The following is a 19,775-nucleotide window of genomic DNA, read 5'->3' as shown; positions in this document are numbered from 1 at the left end:
CTAAGACCCAGTGGAGCCACATAAGTAAATAAATATTAAAAAAAAAAAAAATACCTGAAACTGATGTCCAGTTTGCTCTGGAAAAACAAAGAAAGCATGCTAATCTACATTTGTCAGAAGGCAGAATTCAGGAAAAGGAGTACGTCAAGGCTGTATACTGTCATCCTGCTTATTTAACTTACATGCAGAGTATATCATGTGAAATGCTAGGCTGGATGAAGCACAAGCTGGAATCAAGATTTCTGGGAGAAATATCAATAAATCAGATATGCAGATAACACCAGCCTTACGACAGAAAGCGAAGAAGAACTAAAGAGCCTCTTGATGAATGTGAAAGAGGAGAGTTAAAAAGCTGGCTTAAAACTCAGCATCAGAAATCTAAGATCATGGCATCCAGTCCAATCATTTCATAGCAAATAGATGGGAAAACAACAGACTTTATTTTCTTGGGCTCCCAAATTACTGCAGATGGTGACTGTAGCCATGAAATTAAGTTGCATGTTCCTTGGAAGTAAAGCTATGACCAACCTAGACAGCATATTAAAAAGCAGAGACATTACTTTGCCAACAAAGGTCCATCTAGTCAAAGCTATAGTTTTCCCAGTAGTCATGTATGGATGTGAGAGTTGGACTATAAAGAATGCTGAGCGCTGAAGGAATGATGCTTTCGAACTGTGGTGTTGGAGAAGACTCTTGAGAGTCCCTTGGACTGCAAGGAGATCCAACCAGTCCATCCTAAAGGAAATCAGTCCTGAATATTCATTGAAAAGACTGATGCTGAAGCTGAAACTCCCATACTCTGGCCACCTAATGGGAAGAACTGACTCATTGGAAAAAGCCCTGATTCTGGGAAAGATTGAAGGCAGGAGGAGAAGGGGATGACAGAGGATGAGATGGTTAGATGGCATCACCAACTCAATGGACATGAGTTTGAGCAAACTCTGGGAGCTCGTGATGGACAGGGAAGCCTGGCATGCTGCAGTCCATGAGTTGCAAAGAGTCGGACACAACTGGGTGACTGAACTGAACTCAGGGTTCAGGGAAAGCTTCCTGGAGAAAGAGAAAAGCTTAGAGTTACTTACACTTTAAGCTGGGATATGTTCAGGAAGGAGCAACAACAAGTGTTCAGGTCCTAAAGCGAGAGAGTGAAATGTTGAAGAAAATGAGAGCCCTTCAGTTTGTTTGGGACTTAGGGTCATTTATTTTTCTCATTCATAAAAGAAATAGATTAAGTGAGCAATAAGCACTCCTCTAATGCTAATATTTGTAGAAAAGCTACAAATGCTAATGGGGTGATGTGAAATACACAGAGCTCCAGTCAGTTTGTTGAAAGATTTATGGAACAAAAATAAATTTCCACGAAGTTTATTAGATGAAGTTGTCTTATCTCAGTTTTGATGATCGTACACTTAAGGATTATGTAAGGTCCTCAAACATTTTTATATACATGAACAAAATTATTCATTTCAGAACAACAAAATCTAATTATTTTTCTTGCTTTCAAGTGATCGTGGGGAAGATGTGGAGAGCAAGAGATAGGAATAAAAATAGAGACCCTCACCGGAGTTGTGGATGACTAGCAGAGGTTTTCGTTAAAGCGACCACTTCATGACAGAAAAAAAAGCATGCTTCATTTCATAAATATTAACACTTAGATCAATCATGAGCCAAATAGAGAACACTGTTAAAAGAAACCCTGCTAATGCTTTGGACAATTTTGTGAATCACTTCTGTTAAGGGCTGGATCAGAATAATAACTCCCTTTCCACTCACTTTGCCACTATACTCATACACATTTGGGAGCATTTATGAATTGTCCTTGAGACTTACTGAACAGAATGTTCTATGAGCCTCCCTATCAAATTCAACAAATTCATAAACAACTTATGAAGGAAACAGAGAAATTTCATAGCTTCTGTGCCTACATTAAATTATCTTTATTTATACACTGTTAGGTTTGTTTGAGCAGATTCTCAATTTGTCCAAAAGGCAAAAAGCATATTAGTATCCTACTAGACTTTTCTTCTGTATATAAGAAAGACATCATACTCCCTAATCCCTATTTCATGCATATCTGGTTTGTATCATGAAAATATGTAGGCATATTAACTTTGTCACCCTATTAATCTACTTCTAAAATAAATATATATTTGTTTTTGATATACATAAATATAATTTGTTTAATTTCTGATCATAAACAGTATCAATGTACATTTTTAAAGATTTTATTTATTTTTTTAATTAGTGGAAAATTGCTTTACAATTTGGTGTTGGTTTCTGCCATGCAACAATATGAATTGGTCATAATTATATATATATCCCTTCCTTCCTGAGCCTACCTCCCATCCCCCAAGCCACTTCTCTAGATCATCACAGAGCACCAGGCTGGGTTCCCTGTGTTATTTAGTAACTTCCCACTATCTATCTATTTTGGGCTTCCCTCATAGCTCAGTTGGTAAAGAATCTTCCTGCAATGCAGGAGACCCGGGTTCAATTCCTGGTTTGGGAAGATCCCCTGGAGAAGGAAATGGCAACCCACTCCAGTATTTCTGCCTGGAGAACCCCATGGACAGAGGAACCTGGTGGTCTACACTCCATGGGACCACAAGACTCAGACATGACATAGCAACTAAACCATCATCTAGCTATTTTACACATGATAGTGTATATATGTCAATGCTACTTTCTCAATTCGCCCCACCGTCACCTTCTCCCACTGCGACCGCAAGTCCATTCTCTACTAGGCTCATCAGCACTATTTTTCTAGATTCCATATATGTGTGTGTGTGAATATATGATACTTGTTTTTCTCTTTCTAACTTACTTCACTCTGTATAAGAGGCTCTAGGTTCATCTAGCTAAATACAAATGACTGAAATTGGTTCCTTTTTATGGTAGAATAATATTGCATTGTAGAAATGTACCATGACTTCTTTATCCATTCATCTGTCGATAGACATCTAGTTTTCTTCCATGTCATGGTTATTGTAAGTATCGTAATGAACATTGGGGTACACTGTCTTCTAGAATTGTGGTTTTCTCAGGGTATATGGCTCAGTAGTGAGACCACTGGGTCATATGGTAGATTTATTCCTAGATTTTTAAGGAATTTCCATACTTTTTTCCATAATGGCTATATCAGTTTATATTCCCACCAACAGTGCTGAAGGGCTCCCTTTCTTCCATATTCTCTCTAGCATTTTTTTTTTTTTGTAGATTTTTTTTTTTTGATGACGGCCATCCTGACTGGTGTGAGGTGATACCTCATTACAGTTTTGAATAATGAGTGATATTATTAAAGTTTTCTTTTCATGAGTTTATTGGCCATCTGTATGTCTTTGGAGAAACTGTACATTCTTAAAATGTGTCAGACAAACACAATTTTTCAAATTGTCTGTAATTATGACATGCTAAAATTACTAAAATTAACTTTTGGTATGTTTTCTCTTAATAATTAATTTATTAATTGATTTGAAGAATTGGGATCTATATCTGTTCAGCAGCATGCAGTGGAAACTGATAATAGTGGCTTGAAGGGGAAGATGTCTTTCTTAACTTTTCCAAATTTTTTGTTATTATTCTGTTTTGCTTTGGCATAACAGCCAGTACAAATATAGGCAGTCCAGAGTTGCCACAGTGCCTCCAGAGACTGTGATGTACTGTGCTAATTCACTTCAGTCATGTCCAACTCTTTGCCACACCATGGACTGTAGCTACACCAGGCTCCCCTGTCCATAGGATTCTCCAGGCAAGAACACTGGAGTAGGTTGCCTTTTCCTTCTCCAGGGGATCCTCCCAACCCAGGAACTGAACCTGCATCTCTTACATCTCCCACATTGGCAGGTAGGTTCATTACCACTAGCACCACCTAGGAAGCCCACTCTATATACAATTTTCTTAAAGTCAAAAATTGTATAAACATTATTGCAATGGCTACATGTCTATATAATCACTCATTTATTCAACCTATTATTTTTTAACATAATTTTTCTTTTAATATTAACTTACTGTATTTGTGGCCCATGATGCTTTATGCAAAGGATTATGTCAATTAACAAGTTGGTATTTTAGACTTTTAGGTTTGATTTTAGATTCCGTTCTTTTTTAGTAACATAAGAAAATATGCTATCTTAATTTTTTTAATCATTTTTCCAGTAAATTTTCTATATGTATATTTCTTTGTCTAGCCTTATCCTTAGCTTTTACATTATTTTAAATCATGGTCTTAATGAATACCCTTTAAAATTGAGGTGGGATGGGCAAACTTCAAAAAGACTGGTGCTTTGCTTTACCACAATTAAATACAGAAGCATGTATTAAAAATGTATACTATGATCGAAAATCTTGTATTAGCTGGAACCTCAGTAGAATCACTAATATTAGATAAAGGAAATATGAAAATAAGAGCTAATCTGTCCTTTTATTATAAAAGGAAAATGAAAAATCTTTCAATTGAGATTTCAACTGTTTCTAATAAATGATAATTTTAAAAAATTAGCCCTCTTTTTATTACTAATGATTGAGAGATTAAATATGAAATCAAGAAATTAAAAGCAACAAAATTCCTTGCCCTATATTAATGCTTGGCCAGGTATACTTTCCTGTCCCTGTGTTAAAAAATGCTGGGACCAAGCACTAATAAAATAACTTAGCTTCTTGATCCATAAAATATCAACTACTACAAGCTAAGACTATATTAACTAAAGAGTTTACTTAATGGCTTGCTCATCAGTTTTGTAAAACCTCACCTTTCAGTATCCATCAATCCAAAATTGCTTATGCTGCTGCTAAGTCGCTTCAGTCGTGTCCAACTCTGTGGGACCCCTGGTGGGGCAGCCCACCAGGCTCCCCAGTCCCTGGGATTCTCCAGGCAAGAACACTGGAGTGGGTTGCCATTTCCAATGCATGAAAGTGAAAAGTGAAAGTGAAGTCACTCAGTCGTGTCCGACTCTTCCGGACCCCATGGACTGGACTGCAGCCTACCAGACCCCTCCATCCATGGAATTTTCCAGGCAAGAATACTGGAGTGGGTCACCATTGCCTTCTCCAATCCCAAACTGCTGCTGCTGTTGCTAAGTCACTTCAGTCGTGGCCAACTCTGTGCGACCCCAGAAACAGCAGCCCACCAGGCTCCCCCATCCCTGGGATTCTCCAGGCAAGAACACTGGAGTGGGTTGCCATTTCCTTCTCCAATGCATGAAAGTGAAAAGTGAAAGTGAAGTCGCTCAGTCAGGTCCGACCCTTAGCTACCCCATGGACTGAAGCCCACCAGGCTCCTCCATCCGTGGGATTTTCCAGGCAAGAGTACTGGAGTGGGTTGTCATTGTCTTCTCCAATCCAAAGCTACTATATCCTAAACTTTGACTAATCCCTGCAAATTCTGAATCTTCCAAGACCTGACTTAACATTACCCAGCTCAGACCCTCAGACTCTGTAAATATCTTCCTCTTATATCCTACTTTGAGATACTAAGTCTCTGTCAATATGCTGTTCTTGCTCACTGCTACAAATCTGTTAATACTAAATTTAACTATCCCTGATTCACAGATTTTTATGATGGCTCCTGGAGTGACAATAGTAATCACTGCATAATTTTATGGTCTGGGATCAAAAATATCAAAAACATCTAATGTCATATGATTAAACACAGATTTACCTTAAATCTAGATCACTGCACTTGGTAATTACCTGGTGATGATTAACAATAAAAATCTTAAGATGACCACTAGGAAAATTAATAAAGGCAACGTTGTATTTGTTTTCCAAAAACTAACAAAAACTGTGACTTTATAGCATATTTTGATCATTCAGAATGCAATCTTGATCAGTAACAATAATGAACTCCCCCAATCAATGTTAAAAAAAATGGCAAAAACAAGCCAAAAACCAAAATTGGTGAAAATCTAACAGCACAATAATTTTTTTTAATTAATAGAAAACTGCAAATAGTTTAGATTTAAGAGATGATGTTTATACTGTTTGGATACTATAAACTGGAGTGAAAAGTTTGACAGGCCATTTGGGGCTTTTGTAGCATTTCAAGTCAACTTTCTCTGAACTGGTAAAGCAAGCTACCCTGACATTAGGAAAGAGAATGCATAGCTCCCTCCCAGTGGGTATCTTGTGTTTAATAACCATCACTATCAGAAATGTCTGCTCTCCACCAAATTAATATCCTGCTTGGTACCTTCTGACAAACTGATTTTCTCTCATTCTAACATCAGAACACAGTGGTATCAATCTCTGAAGATCTCTTTGCAGTAGTACACATGGGACAGTTTTGGCAGGGTAATGTTTCATTCTGGATCGAAATGGTGAAAGCATAGATAGAAAGGAAAGAATAGGGGAAAAAATTAGCTAGAGGAGCCCTGAATGCACTATCAGAAGGTGAGATAAAGGAAATTCTGGGAAAGTTGCCCACACTCACAGACATTCTACCATCCACCCCCCACCCTCCCCCATTTTCTCTTATTTAAAGACATTGGAACAGAAATCAAAATTGCCTTTGAGAAAGGTTAATTCATTTTGACTCAATTACAAAGCTTCTATATAACTTGAATTCCATTAATAAGATAGTCTTTAACCTTCCAACCTTCCCCTTAGACTAAAGAATTCAAATTCCTTTCTTTGTTGTTTTGCTCTATCTCCCAGGCTTATCAATATTCTCTATCTGCATCCAACTCTTGCGCAAAAAATCAGAGGCCTAACTAGATTAGAGGCATGTACTCCTTTTTCTATATTGCTGTCCCCTTTAGTTTGGCTCTTACAGACTATATCTACAAATATATGTTTCCAGGGGTAGCATCACAGCATGTGGCTGTGGTGATTTTCTCATGACACCAGCAGTCCAAGTTCACACAGCATGTATCTGGAGCAGATGGAGTTGACGTGATAGAATAGGAGCAGGTTGCCTTTCTAAGAGGACTGTGTCTAGCATTTCTTGGAAACACTCAAAAGTGCATCCTTAGAGAAGGCTCTAGGTTAATAGGGCACGAGCTATCTGATCAAAAGAAGCTCTTGAAAACATGCTCTTCTGTTTCTACTGTAAAGGTTACCATAATTCATTAAAAAAAGTAAAAAAAAAAAAAATTACCCACCCCTTTTTTTGCAGACAATTTAAACTCTTTGCAAATCAATACAACACAAAAAAACAGGTGATAAGAACACTGTGTTAACATAATGACTCCTTAAATCACAGATCTAATATTGTTGCTGAGAACTCTGGCAAGAGGAAAAAAGCATCAAGAAATTTAGATAATAACATTTTTTGCTGGCGGATTGCAGAAAAAATTGACTGCCATAAGGTGAGTGAAAACATGTATCTTTAATTAAATATTAATAAAACATCTGAATATAGTCCAAAACATGAGGAGTACCTAAATAAAATTCCTGAATGCATGGTTGCCTTGTTAAAGGCTCTCTTCAACTCAAATGATACATTAAAACCAAAAAATATATCAAAGTTGGAGGTAACAATTCTGTTAAAAATTTATATACAAAGGAAGACTGAAAGTGAAAGTTGCTTAGTCATGTCCAACTCTTTGCGACCCCATGAACTGTAGCCTGCCAGACTCCTCTGTCCATGGAATTCTCCAGGCGAAAACACTGAAGTGGGTAGCCTATCCCTCCTCCAGGGGATCTTCCCAATCCAGGAATCAAACTGAGGTCTCCTGCATTGCAGGTGGATTCTTCACCAGCTGAGCTACCAGGGAAGCCTAGATCCTGCCATAATCAATAATACCGGAATTAGATATAAGTGCTTCAGTTGTGGGAAACCCTATCTGATCAGCTAGACCTTAACAAACTGTGAGCTATTTACCCACATAGACTAAGACAAAGCTCCATGGGCTAAAACTTCCTTCGTAAGATCCCTCATCAAAATTCTTACATTCAGAAGGGATTGGGCAATTCACAAACTATAAATACAACTAGAGGTATATATAGTGAAAAATATTCAATCTTACTACAACCAAAGAAATAGAAATTAATAAAATAAGGAGAAGCTGTTTCCATCTATTGCCTTGGAAAATTTATATGACAGTACCCAATGCTGATTCGGGAAAGAAAACTGGTAATATTTGTTAAGAGTTGTAAATAAGTTCATATTCTTTAACTTTAATAATCATAGTAAAAGTATATGACTCAACATCTTTATTGCCTGAGAATTATCTCCATATCAAGAAGCTGTGTATTTCCAAGGAATTGATTTGATTTCATTTTATAATACTGGTAATTGAATAACTAAATCTCTATACTAACCAACACTCCCTATCCCCTACTTGACTACAAAAATCTCAAAATCTAATTTGTTGTACATTTCTAATGAATGTGTAGAACTTGACAGTATGCATTTCATGCTTCTTCCTCCAATTTTCTCTGTTTTTTCTATGCTTATTTTCTCATCTCACTGATTTCCTCAGGTGCTCTTTTCATTATGTTATTTTATACTTTTTGTAGTCTATTTTATGTAAACACTATTGGGAATAAAACAGGATCTAAATAATTGTTCATCAAATAAAGTGCTATGTGGAAAATAATTTTAATAGTACCCCAAGTATAATTAAATACATAAGAAATGTCTGAAAACTTGAGTTAAAAGATAAGAGATTATCTGATTCCACTTGCATATGGAATATAAATAAAAAAAGAAAAAGTGAAAAACTAAACTCAGAAAACAGATTAGCGGCTGGCAGAGTTGGGAGAGTGGTAAAAATTGGTGAAGGTGGTCAAAAGATACAAATTTCCAGTTATAAAATAAATCCTGGAGATTCATTGTAGAGCATGGTATATAATAAGATATTATTAACTATTTCAGTCAATATTATTAATACTATTTTGTGTATTTGAAAGTTGCTAAGAGTAGATATTAAAAATTCTCTTTCCAAGAAGGTAAGTTTGTAATAACTACATATGGTGATGGATGCAATTAGACTTGTAATATATACATATATTGGAGAAGGGAACAGCATCCCACTCCAGTACTCTTGCCTGGAAAATCCCTTGGAGCCTGGTAGGCTGCAATCCCTGGGGTCGCTGCAAGTCGGACATGACTGAGCGGCTTCACTTTCACTTTTCATTTTCACGCATTGGAAAAGGAAATGGCAACCCACTCCAGTATTCTTGCCTAGAGAATCCCAGGGACGGGGGAGCCTGGTGGGCTGCTGTCTATGGGGTCCCACAGAGTTGGACACTACTGAAGCGACTTAGCAGCAGCAGCATATACATATATCAAATTGTTATATTGTATACCTGAAACTAACTTAACCTTATATGTCAATTACATATTAAAAATAAAGTTTTTAAAACTTACAAAGAAAACCATTAATAGAATGTAATATAATCTGTAAAAACTAAGATAAACATAGAAATAAAATGGAACATTTACAATAAAAAATTTAAACTGATATAAATTATAAATTTAAGTGAAAACATAAGTGGTAAGTATGTTTACATGCACAAACTTGTGTACATAAGAAGTACACAAGTTTGTGCATTTGACAAAGAGAGGGAAAAAGAAAAGAGAGAGTATATGTCCACATGTACCTACAAGAAGACAAACTTAAAAATATCAACATTCTTACTGAAAGAGATTTGCTTGCTGTTTTATTATATTTTCAAATACTGTTTCCACACTATTGCCATAACATAAAATTCTTCTCTCTTTTTAACAGAATTAAATGTTGTCAAATTTTGTTAAATGTTGAATATTTTTACCTTACTTTTATAATGAAGTGAATTTAATAACTTTTACCTGGCCAAGGCCACGGTCCTTAGGCAGACGAATTCTACAATTTACATTTTATTAATGAGGCATTTGAGACCCGGATCATCAAAGCGACTTCCTGAGGCCAGAAACGTTGCTCAAGCTAGGCAGAAATTAGAGCTCCAGAACCCTGGCAGATTTCCGTTCTTATGGTAGTGCTTTTTCTACTGCAATTAGGCTCCCTGTCTCTTATTAGGCCTGTCTTCTAAGCCTGCTCCCAGATAACCTTTGAATCAGACTCACACATGATGTAGGCATATTTGTAATGCTTATTTTCACAAAGTTTAAATTAATTTGAAGCTTAGTTGAACCGCACTGTCAAGTGTATGTTGGAGGAGCCCCCGACATTTCATTTGGAATTTCATCTTCTGTTCGGAGGAGAACTGTAATCACTCCACGGAGACGAGAGTGGGCACAGACCAAGGAGGTGAGCAACCATTAAACTGGGAGGTGTGAGTGGGCAGAAGGGGTATGTTTTAGAATCTCTGAAGCCCCTGACAGAGACAGGAGGCGAGCAAAAGGGAGAAGGGAAGCGGTGAGGTCTGGCGTCAGGCTGACAGCAGAAATGTGAGGGGAATCTGTTCAAGTCAGTGCTCAGGCTGAAGGCAGCTGGACGATGACAGGGAAGCCCCAAGGGTCACTGCTCACACAGCACTTGTGCGTGACTGAGGGAGCTGTGGGGCCTGGAAGAGAGAAAGCAGCTGTGCTGTGAGGTGGATCCAAGTGCTGAGGCAGGAAGCAGGTGGTCACAGGAGGAGGAAAAGATGAGGCCAGTGTTGTGGAGCAACCCCCTCAGGTTGGCTCCTGTGGAAAGGCTCTATGAAGATTAACATGTAGGGGGAAAAGCATTTATTTTGACTAATCATCCTCGAAAACAATTTTGACACCTACAATGCAGAAAGGAAGGGCTACTGTGGACAACAAAGCAAGAAATGTAGATTTCTCCAGGGCTAAGTTGTCTCAGAAAGACCGATGGCTGCAAACACAAGTCCATGAAAGATGAGGTGGTCAGTGAGGAATCCTTCCCTTTCTTCTGACTTTTCAGTTGACTGACATGTGCCTCCAAGCAAGCTGCTAAATCTCTTTGAACCTATCTTTCTATTGTTAAAAAAAAAAAAGGATATCTGGCTATTAAACATATTCCACTTTCCAGAGAGTAAAAGTTCCCAAACCTAAAAGCTACATATGCAAAATACTCACTTTCAAGAGACAATGTATTCGTGTTGTTGTTACAAATACAATTAAAATGAAATCCTCTTAATATGTATATTTTTTATCTCTAAGAGCACATTCTGAATTATTGAATGGAACCAGTCATGTTGTTTTTTGTTTTTACTTTAAACAATTTCTATTATATTTAGTAACAGAGAAAATCAGACTTGTAAAACTCCCTTCATGTTGGCTATTTTAATGGAGATAAGTAAAAAGCACATTTCAAATTATCCCTTTCCACATACCCAAGGAAGATAAAATTTTAGAATGTGCTCAGTCTATAGAGACTAACACATTCTGTTTTGCTGATGAGAAGGCCCCAGTTTCATTCCAACATGGATACACTTTTGACCTCCCCCCCCAAAAAAATAATTAATATAAAACAAAAGCCAGAGCCGTTGTTAACTTACTAGTAAAAAAGTGAAATAAACTGAACATGAACTCTGTCATTCTTGTAGTTTTGTGCATTTTTAGGGAAATATTTAAAATAAAGAAACTGTTATTTTTAACGAAGTAGTACTACACACACACAGGACTACTACTGTTAAGCCCATTCCTATATTAACTTCTTCTAAAGTGTTTGCCAAACTTAACTAATATTGAATATGGATTTCCAAATTCCCACCCCATAAATTCTGAATCAGTACACCTCAGGTAGGGCAAAGTAATCTGTATTTTTAACAAGTACCCTAGGGAACAAGGAAGTTTAAGAAGCATTGCTGTAAAAGACCACTTGGTACTGCAGTAGGTAAATAACTCAATTCACCTAGAATCTGTCTAAGAACGGACCATCCGTGACAGTACTAATAAATTGTGCATGAAATTGATTTCATCTATATTGGAGACATGATTTGTCCTGCAAGACATCTTGTATACTTTTGATTCACACTTTCATTTCAGTTGTTCGTTTGGTCTGTGATCTTGTGTATAACCTCATTTACAGAGAGGATTTTAATTTTTCTCAATTACAGAGTTTGCTTTTCTCATTCCCTGCTGTTTACTGATATTTTTTCAATGAAGAGATCTCCAGTCCTGGCATCCAATTTCTTCTAACTGATTTCAGTCCAAAGTAAAAGCTTAAACCAAACAAAGCTCACTGCAAAGAACATGGTCAGAGCAGAATGGAAGTTGCACTTTTGATAATTCTATCTTTTGTTTTCGCTTTGTAAATACCTTTTCATTTAATGTAAATTAGAATGGATGTTTGAGTGAATTTTAGACACAAATAGTGTGGTTACCCTCTTATTATCATTGCCACCATGCTCACTGGTGCTGTATTATAATAGGATTAGACTAAAACAAGAAATAGCCATGTGAGTTTGTTTCCTTGTTTTACAACCTTTTCACATTCCAGCTTCTTCACATAAAAGGATTAACAGAACAGAGTACACTGTACCAGAATACTAAATGTCCTCACATTCTATGTCCTTGAGCAAATTTGAACTGGGGGAGAAAGAAAAAAAAAAAAATTTGTGAAAAGAAATACAATGAAGTAACAGGCATATGCACAAAGATAAATTCTGCCACTATCTCAGCTATGTATTCTGAATAAATAAAACACTTAAAGAAACCACACAAACTCCTTTGATCACTAGTTTTCTATTCTGTAAGTTGCTCCTGTAGATCTGCATGCTACCTAATTTACGACCAGTGAAGATGTCAAGCAATGAGAGAATGGAGTCATATTCTGCTTGTCATATAGGTTCCCATCCAAGTTATGCATTATGTTTGAAACCATTTTCTTACAAAGATAAAGGGAGAACAATCATATCATTTGTTATTACTAAGAGGATTGTGAATGTTAAATCGGCTGAGATTCGTCCAAATAACCAAGTTTTAAGATTTGTGAAAGAAAGGTTCATTTATTTTCAATAATAATAAATAAAGCATCGTTTAACCAAAACCATAGTTTTTATTTCTTGAATATCTATAAAGTAAAAAAGCATGAAGAAATAGTCAATAAAATAGTCCATTACAGTTATAAAAATAAAGCTGAAACAGTATCATTCTAAATTCTCACAACATGAGAGAAAAAAAGAATCTTTGCTAAAAGAAGTATGCAGACCACAAACATAGGAGAAAAATATGAACTTTAAATTACAATTTCTTCCCTTTAACTCCCTAAGCAAACATACATATTTAAAACCCAAAATAAATTCTATTTAAAAAATATATTTTCTAAATAAAACATGTGTAAATATTAAGTGATCTCAAGAGTAGTTTTAGAAGCCACAGTAATACTTTTATTTTATTTTCTTTGTGACTCTGATAAGGCCAAAGGATGAATAGATTTTTTTGACATTGAATACCAACAAAATTTTTTATAAAACTTGACAGGCTGATTTTAAAATATATATGAAAGAGTAAAGTGTCAAGAATAGCCAAGAAATTTTTGCAGGCAAAAGAGAGTTGGAACTTTCTCCACCAGATATCATGACTTATTATAAAGCTATAATAAATATGTCAGTGTAATCTTGTGCTGGGAATTTACAAACTAACAGTTTAAATAAAATAAAGAGTGTAGAGAGATAGATTCATATATGGAAACTTAATATATGAGAATGGTGTCATGCAAGTTCAGTTGAAAATTTAAAAAACACTCAGTGGAACTGAAAAAAATGATCATCTATATGTAAAATATTGTAGAAAATTAGATCCATATCTCATACTTTACATATAAGCAAATCTATATAGATAAATAACATAAATATTAAAAGTTAAGCTTTAACTTTTAGTATAAGATACAGATTAATATCTTCCTGACCTCAGGACAAAGAAGGTTTTCTCATATAAGACAGGAAAAAAGAGTTATATAGGATATTACTGATAAAACTGACTACTTAATTTAAGAATTTCAGTTTACTCAAAAGGTAACTTAAAATAGGAGAAAACACTAAGTAAAAACTGGTAGGATATATTTGCAATAACATAACTGACAAGAGAATAGGGTCAAGGATATATTGAAAGGAAAGGAACCTTTCTAAAAATAAATTTAAGAAAGACAGACAATGCAATAAAAAAATAGGCAAAACATATGAATATGAAACACAGATGACCTTTAAGGATATGAAGACATGCTCAATCTCTTTCTGGTTAAGGAAAAGCAAATTGAAGCCATAATGAGATATCATTTCTTATTCATTTTGTGGACAAAAATTAAGAATTTCGATAATACTACATGCTACCATGCTAGTGTGGTTAGCTTCAACCCTGGAAACAGCGTCTTCACAGAAATAAATAATGTGAAACAAAGACATTACAGTAAGCACTAACCCAATATGACTGATATCCTTCCTTATGAGAAGAGGAAATTTGAAAACAGACATATGCAGAGGAAAGACCATGTGAAGATACTGAGAAAAGACAACCATCTCTGAATCAAAGACAAACACTTCAGAAGAAAGCAAGCCTGCCAACAGTTTGACTGTGGACTTCCAGCCTTCAAGACTGTGAGGAAATAAATTTTTGTTGGTTAAGCCACTCAATCTGTGGTACTTTGTTACAGCAGCCCTAGCAAACTAATACACCACACAAAACTTGATCTTAGGTAGAAAGCAAGGTGTTCAGGGAGAATTGATGAGTCCAGGTCATAGAAAACCATTACAACTAAATTTCAATACAAAATACAGAAGGGCAATTGGTGGATGTACAACGATTGTCAATATCATTTCAAATCCAACTCAGACATACAAATCAGATACATCTATCCTCATTAGGAACACAGGGCTGACGTTGAGAGGAACTGGCAGTTTTCATTCAAGAATTCCTTAAATTTTTGTATAAATGCAGATCTATTTTCAGGATTCATAATGCCATACCACCATAGGAACTAGACGCTTATATTTCTTGCTTATTTGTTTTGTCTGTTCCCATCTCGCATCCACTATATTTCTTAAACTGTCCCTCAACTTCAAGATCTGCTGTCAGCCAAATATATGGGCATGTGACATAAACGAGGCCATGAGATGCTTCTTACCAGGAAATAAATCTTTTCCAATGATAACAGGTACAAACATTATGACTTTCATTGGTCCCATTGATTTTGTGTCCTTTTCTTTAATTAAAAAGATAATTATATTCTGCAACTATGTTAGCATAATGATAAATATTGTGCAAGCTAGATTATATTAACTTTTTCTTCTTATTTAAAATTAAAAAAAAAAAAATCTGTGGGCATTTAATAGCTTTGTGCTTGATAGGTAAGTTAGCCTTACCCAGAAGTCTAGAGGAGGAAGGAATTCACCCTTTATGCTAAAGTGATCTAAGAAGAATCCTTGCCTTGACTTTTACCAGACTCCTACTTCTTAGCATTATAGAGTATTTTAAATTGCCTTTTCAAGTCAGAATGATGTGGTCTTAGTCTCCTATCTTGTCTTTTAAAAGTGGAATTAAGCCTTCACAGTCTGTGCATCCTAAAACAAGTTTGCTAGTACAGAATGCTCCTGCTGTATGATACCAATCAGTATTTTAAGCACCAGAGTTGTTTCTGAATTTAGAGGAGACTGTATCATTTTCAAACCACACGCTATGTAAGTGAACCCTCAGTTTGATTTAAAAAATACATTATCTTTATCAAGTGTTCTCTTAGGTATCATTAAAAACATCAATTCAGTTCAGTTCAGTCACTCAGTCATGTCCAACTCTTTGCAACCCCAGGGATTGCACGATGCCAGACTTCCCTGTCCATCTCCAACTCCCAGAGATTACTCAAACTCATGTCCATTGAGTTGGTGGTACCATCCAACCATCTCATTCTCTGTCATCCCCTTTTCCTCCTGCCTTCAATCTTTCCCAGCATCAGGGTTTTTTCCAGTGAGTCAGTTCGTCACATCAGGTGGCCAAAGTACTGGAGTTTCAGCTTCAGCATCCATCCTTCCAATGGATATTCAGGACTCATTTCCTTTAGGGTGGACTGGTTGGATCTCCTTGCAGTCCAAAGGACTCTCAAGACTCTTCTTCAACACCACAGTTCAAAGCATCAATTCTTTGTTGCTCAGCTTTCTCTATGATCCAACTCACATTCATATATGACTACTGGAAAATTATAGCTTTGACTAGAGAGACCTTTGTTGGCAAAGCAATGTCTCTGCTTTTTAATATGCTGACTACATTGATCATAGCTATGGACTTCCCTGGTGGCTCAGACGGTAAAAGCATCTGCCTACAGTGCAGGAGACCTGGGTTCGATCCCTGGCTTGGGAAGGTTCCCTGGAGAAGGAAATGGCAACCCATTCCAGTATTCTTGCCTGGAAAATCCCACGGACGGAGGAGCCTGGCAGGCTACAGTCCATGGGGTAGCAAAGAGTCGGACATGACTAAGAGACTTCACTTCACTTTCTTCCAAGGAGCAATTGTCTTTTAATTTCATGGCTGCAGTCACCATCTGCAGTGATTTGGGAATCCAAGAAAATAAAATCTTTCACTGTTTACATTGTTTCCCCATCTATTTGCCATGAAGTGATGGAACTGCATGCCATGATCTTAGTTCTCTGAATGTTGAGGTTTAAGCCAGCTTTTTCACTTCTCTTTAACTTTCATAAAAAGGTTCAAAGGTTCTTAATTTCTCTTTGCTTTCTGCCATAAGGGTAGTGTCATCTGCATATCTGAGGTTATTGTTATTTCTCCTGGCAATGTTGATTCCAGCTTGTGCTTCATCCAGCCTGGCATTTTTCATGATGTACTCTGCGGGAGACCTGGGTTTGATCCCTGGGTGGGGAAGATCCCCTGGAGAAGGAAATGGCAACCCATTCCAGTATTCTTGCCTGGAGAATCCCATGGACGGAGGAGCCTGGTAGGCTACAGTCCTCGGGGTCGCAAAGAGTCGGACACGACTGAGTGACTTCACCTCACCTCACTTCACTCTGCATATAAGTTAAATAAGCAGGGTGACAATATTCGGCCTTGCTGCTGCTGCTAAGTCGCTTCAGTCATATCTGACTCTGTGCGACCCCATAGATGGCAGCCCACCAGGCTCCCCTGTCCCTGGGATTCTCCAGGCAAGAACACTGGAGTGGGTTGCCATTTCCTTCTCCAACGGCCTTGATGTACCCCTTTCCCAACTTGGAACCAGTCTGTTGTTCCGTGTCCAGTTCTAACTGTTGCTTCTTGACCTGCATACATATTTCTCAGAAGGCAGGTCAGCTGGTCTAGTATGCCCATCTCTTTAAGAATTTTCTATAGTTTGCTGTGATCCATACAAAGACTTTGGTGTAGTCAATAAAGCAGAAGTAGATATTTTTCTGAAACTCTCTTGCTTTTTCAGTGATCCAGCATGTTGGCAATTTGATCTCTGGTTCCTCTGTCTTTTCTAAATCCATCTTGAACATCTGGAAGTTTTGGTTCATGTACTGTTGAAGTCTCACTTGGAGAATTTTGAACATTATTTTGCTAGTGTGTGTGATGGGTGCAGTTGTGTGGTAGTCTGAACATTCTTTGGCATTGTCTTTCTTTTGTATTGGAATGAAAACTGACCTTTTCCAGTCCTGCTTGTGGCCACTGCTGAATTTTCCAAATTTGCTGGCATATTGAGTGAAGCACTTTCACAGCATTATCTTTTAGGATTTGAAATAGCTCAACTAGAATTCCATCACCTCCACTAGCTTTGTTCATAGTGATGCTTCCTAAGGCCCATGGTCAAAAAGAAAGCAAATCTTCAAATACTTATTTTCTGAAAAATCATATGTTAAGACAATTTAGCACCCAAATACCCCCAAGTCATGAGAAATACAAATAGAATGAAAAATGAACAGCACCACATTTTTTTTTTTTCATACGAGCAAGGTGACCTAACACTAAACACTAATGCATTGGCTTTATTTCAAAAGCAAGTATACTTCTACAGTACCTGGTGGTCTAACAGTAATACAAATATAAGTCAAACGGCTGAGATTAAGATGAGGAGGAATGAGGAACCTGGATGGAAATTTTCAATGGAGATCCAGGGCCATACAATTGCTAAAATATAAATTTTATTTTATAATTTCAGGCAAACCCTAACCCTGAAATTAAATAAATACATGCTTAAAATTTATACTTTAGACTCCTCACTTTCCTTATCTTCGTCCTAGTCCTCATAAGCCAACATATTAGCATACTCACAGAGGCAAAGGTAAAATATGCTCATAATACTTGATTTGGTATTTTCAAAGCCTTTCAAAAATTTGCTTTAAAATCAGTTTCCTATTCTCTAGAATCTGGACATGAAGAAAAAATAATGACTAGTCATGCTCTTGCAAATCTCTTCAAATACAGTAAGATAAAGAGGTATTTAGTATACAGTCTGATTTATCCTTTTTCTTCAAGTCTTCATGCTCCCAATCCTTGCATCTCTCATACCTTTTTAATTATTGATTTTATTATCTGCCAGGTGGTTCAGATGGTAAAGTGTCTGCCTGCAATGCAGGAGACCTGGGTTTGATCCCTGGGTTGGGAAGATCCCCTGGAGAAGGAAATGGCAACCCACTCCATACTCTTGCCTGGAGAATTCCATGGATAGTGGAGCCTGGCAGGCTACAGTCCATGGGGTAGCAAAGAGTCAGACAGGACTGAGCGACTTCACTTTCACTTTTATTTGCTGTGGTCCTCTCAGAAGTTACATTGGCTTAGCTATGTAACAAATATTGCTGAACTGTAGATGAAGAAAATCACTAAACTATAAAATGTCTACATTAATTTATAACCTTTGTTGTGAGTATGTAGTTCAGCCCACAAAATCAAGTGTTAAAAAATAGCATTTTCTTCATTTTTCTATTGTGGAAATTAGTTTCTGACTCTGTGCCTCTGTGTGCCTGATAGAAAAAATTTAATCTTACGCATGCCTTAATATCTCCTTTCACCAACCCCAGGATTGCTCACTAATTCTAGGATCTAAAACAGTGCCAAAGCTTTCAGGTAGGCTTGGAGGCACTGATAAAAGGTCAACAATCAGAGTTCACAGAGTTTATCCAGGCTCAACCTTAAAAACAATACCATTTTCAATATAAACACAACACAATCTAATAATATCTCTTAAGAGGTATTATTACAGGGTCAACACTAGTGAAAAACTCTTTGATAAAAAAAGATGCATTATTGTTAACCAATATACAAAGTGAAAAAAAGAGATAACTGAGGAATTATCAATAATGAAGAGAGGTCAACAGCTAATTGAAGCATTAAGCAAAGGCCAATCATGGAAAAGGATTGCAATTTACCCAATATTGCTAAAGCAATATTTCTGCTTCTGCTTCACCAGGGCACAGCTAATTAATTTTCATGCCAGAAGGAGAACTTGGGTGAATAAGCATTTTTAACTCATATTTTAGTTCCACTAATCAGGGTCTACTTCAGAGTTGGCCTCTAAGAAAAGTTCAAAATGGTGGGAGAAACAGGAGAGGAAAATTTCTCCATTAATGTAAGAAACAGCCTGAGGGTTTAATTCAGTTTCTTGCTTTTCAAAGGCAAGGGCATTTAGGAAAGGATTAAAGAGAAAGCAAGTAAAGTAGGATCCATCTCTTGCTACCAGTCTTGTAATCTCGTTTGACATTGCCTCTTTCCACTGAAAGTCCCACCTGATTTCTAAATATAAGGAACTTTGTCTGTTGATTTCTAAACAGGTATCCTAAATTTGCCTTTGTTAGTACATTGACTCTAACATTTTGAATGGATAACAGAGAATACTCTTGATTGTTCATAGTTCTTTTGAAGAACTACTTTAGAAATCATTTCCTAATCTGCAGGGGAAAAAAAAGAGAAGAAAGCATTAGGCATACTTGAGCTGATTTAAACATAATCTAAGTCAAAGACATGAGTTTCCTCTGAG

At 36.7% G+C, this 19,775-nt stretch overlaps 1 non-coding gene across 1 annotated transcript; it reads left to right on the top strand.

Moving 5' to 3' along the window:
• The first annotated feature begins 16,104 nt into the window (after positions 1–16,104).
• TRNAC-ACA (transfer RNA cysteine (anticodon ACA)) lies at positions 16,105–16,177 on the top strand. The gene has a single exon. It is a non-coding gene; the product is annotated as a tRNA-Cys (tRNA).
• Positions 16,178–19,775: the final 3,598 nt, after the last annotated feature.

This window comes from Ovis aries, chromosome 1 (genome assembly GCF_016772045.2).
Source record: "Ovis aries strain OAR_USU_Benz2616 breed Rambouillet chromosome 1, ARS-UI_Ramb_v3.0, whole genome shotgun sequence".
Lineage (NCBI taxonomy): Eukaryota > Metazoa > Chordata > Mammalia > Artiodactyla > Bovidae > Ovis > Ovis aries.
This window is presented reverse-complemented; position numbering and strand designations above follow the sequence as displayed.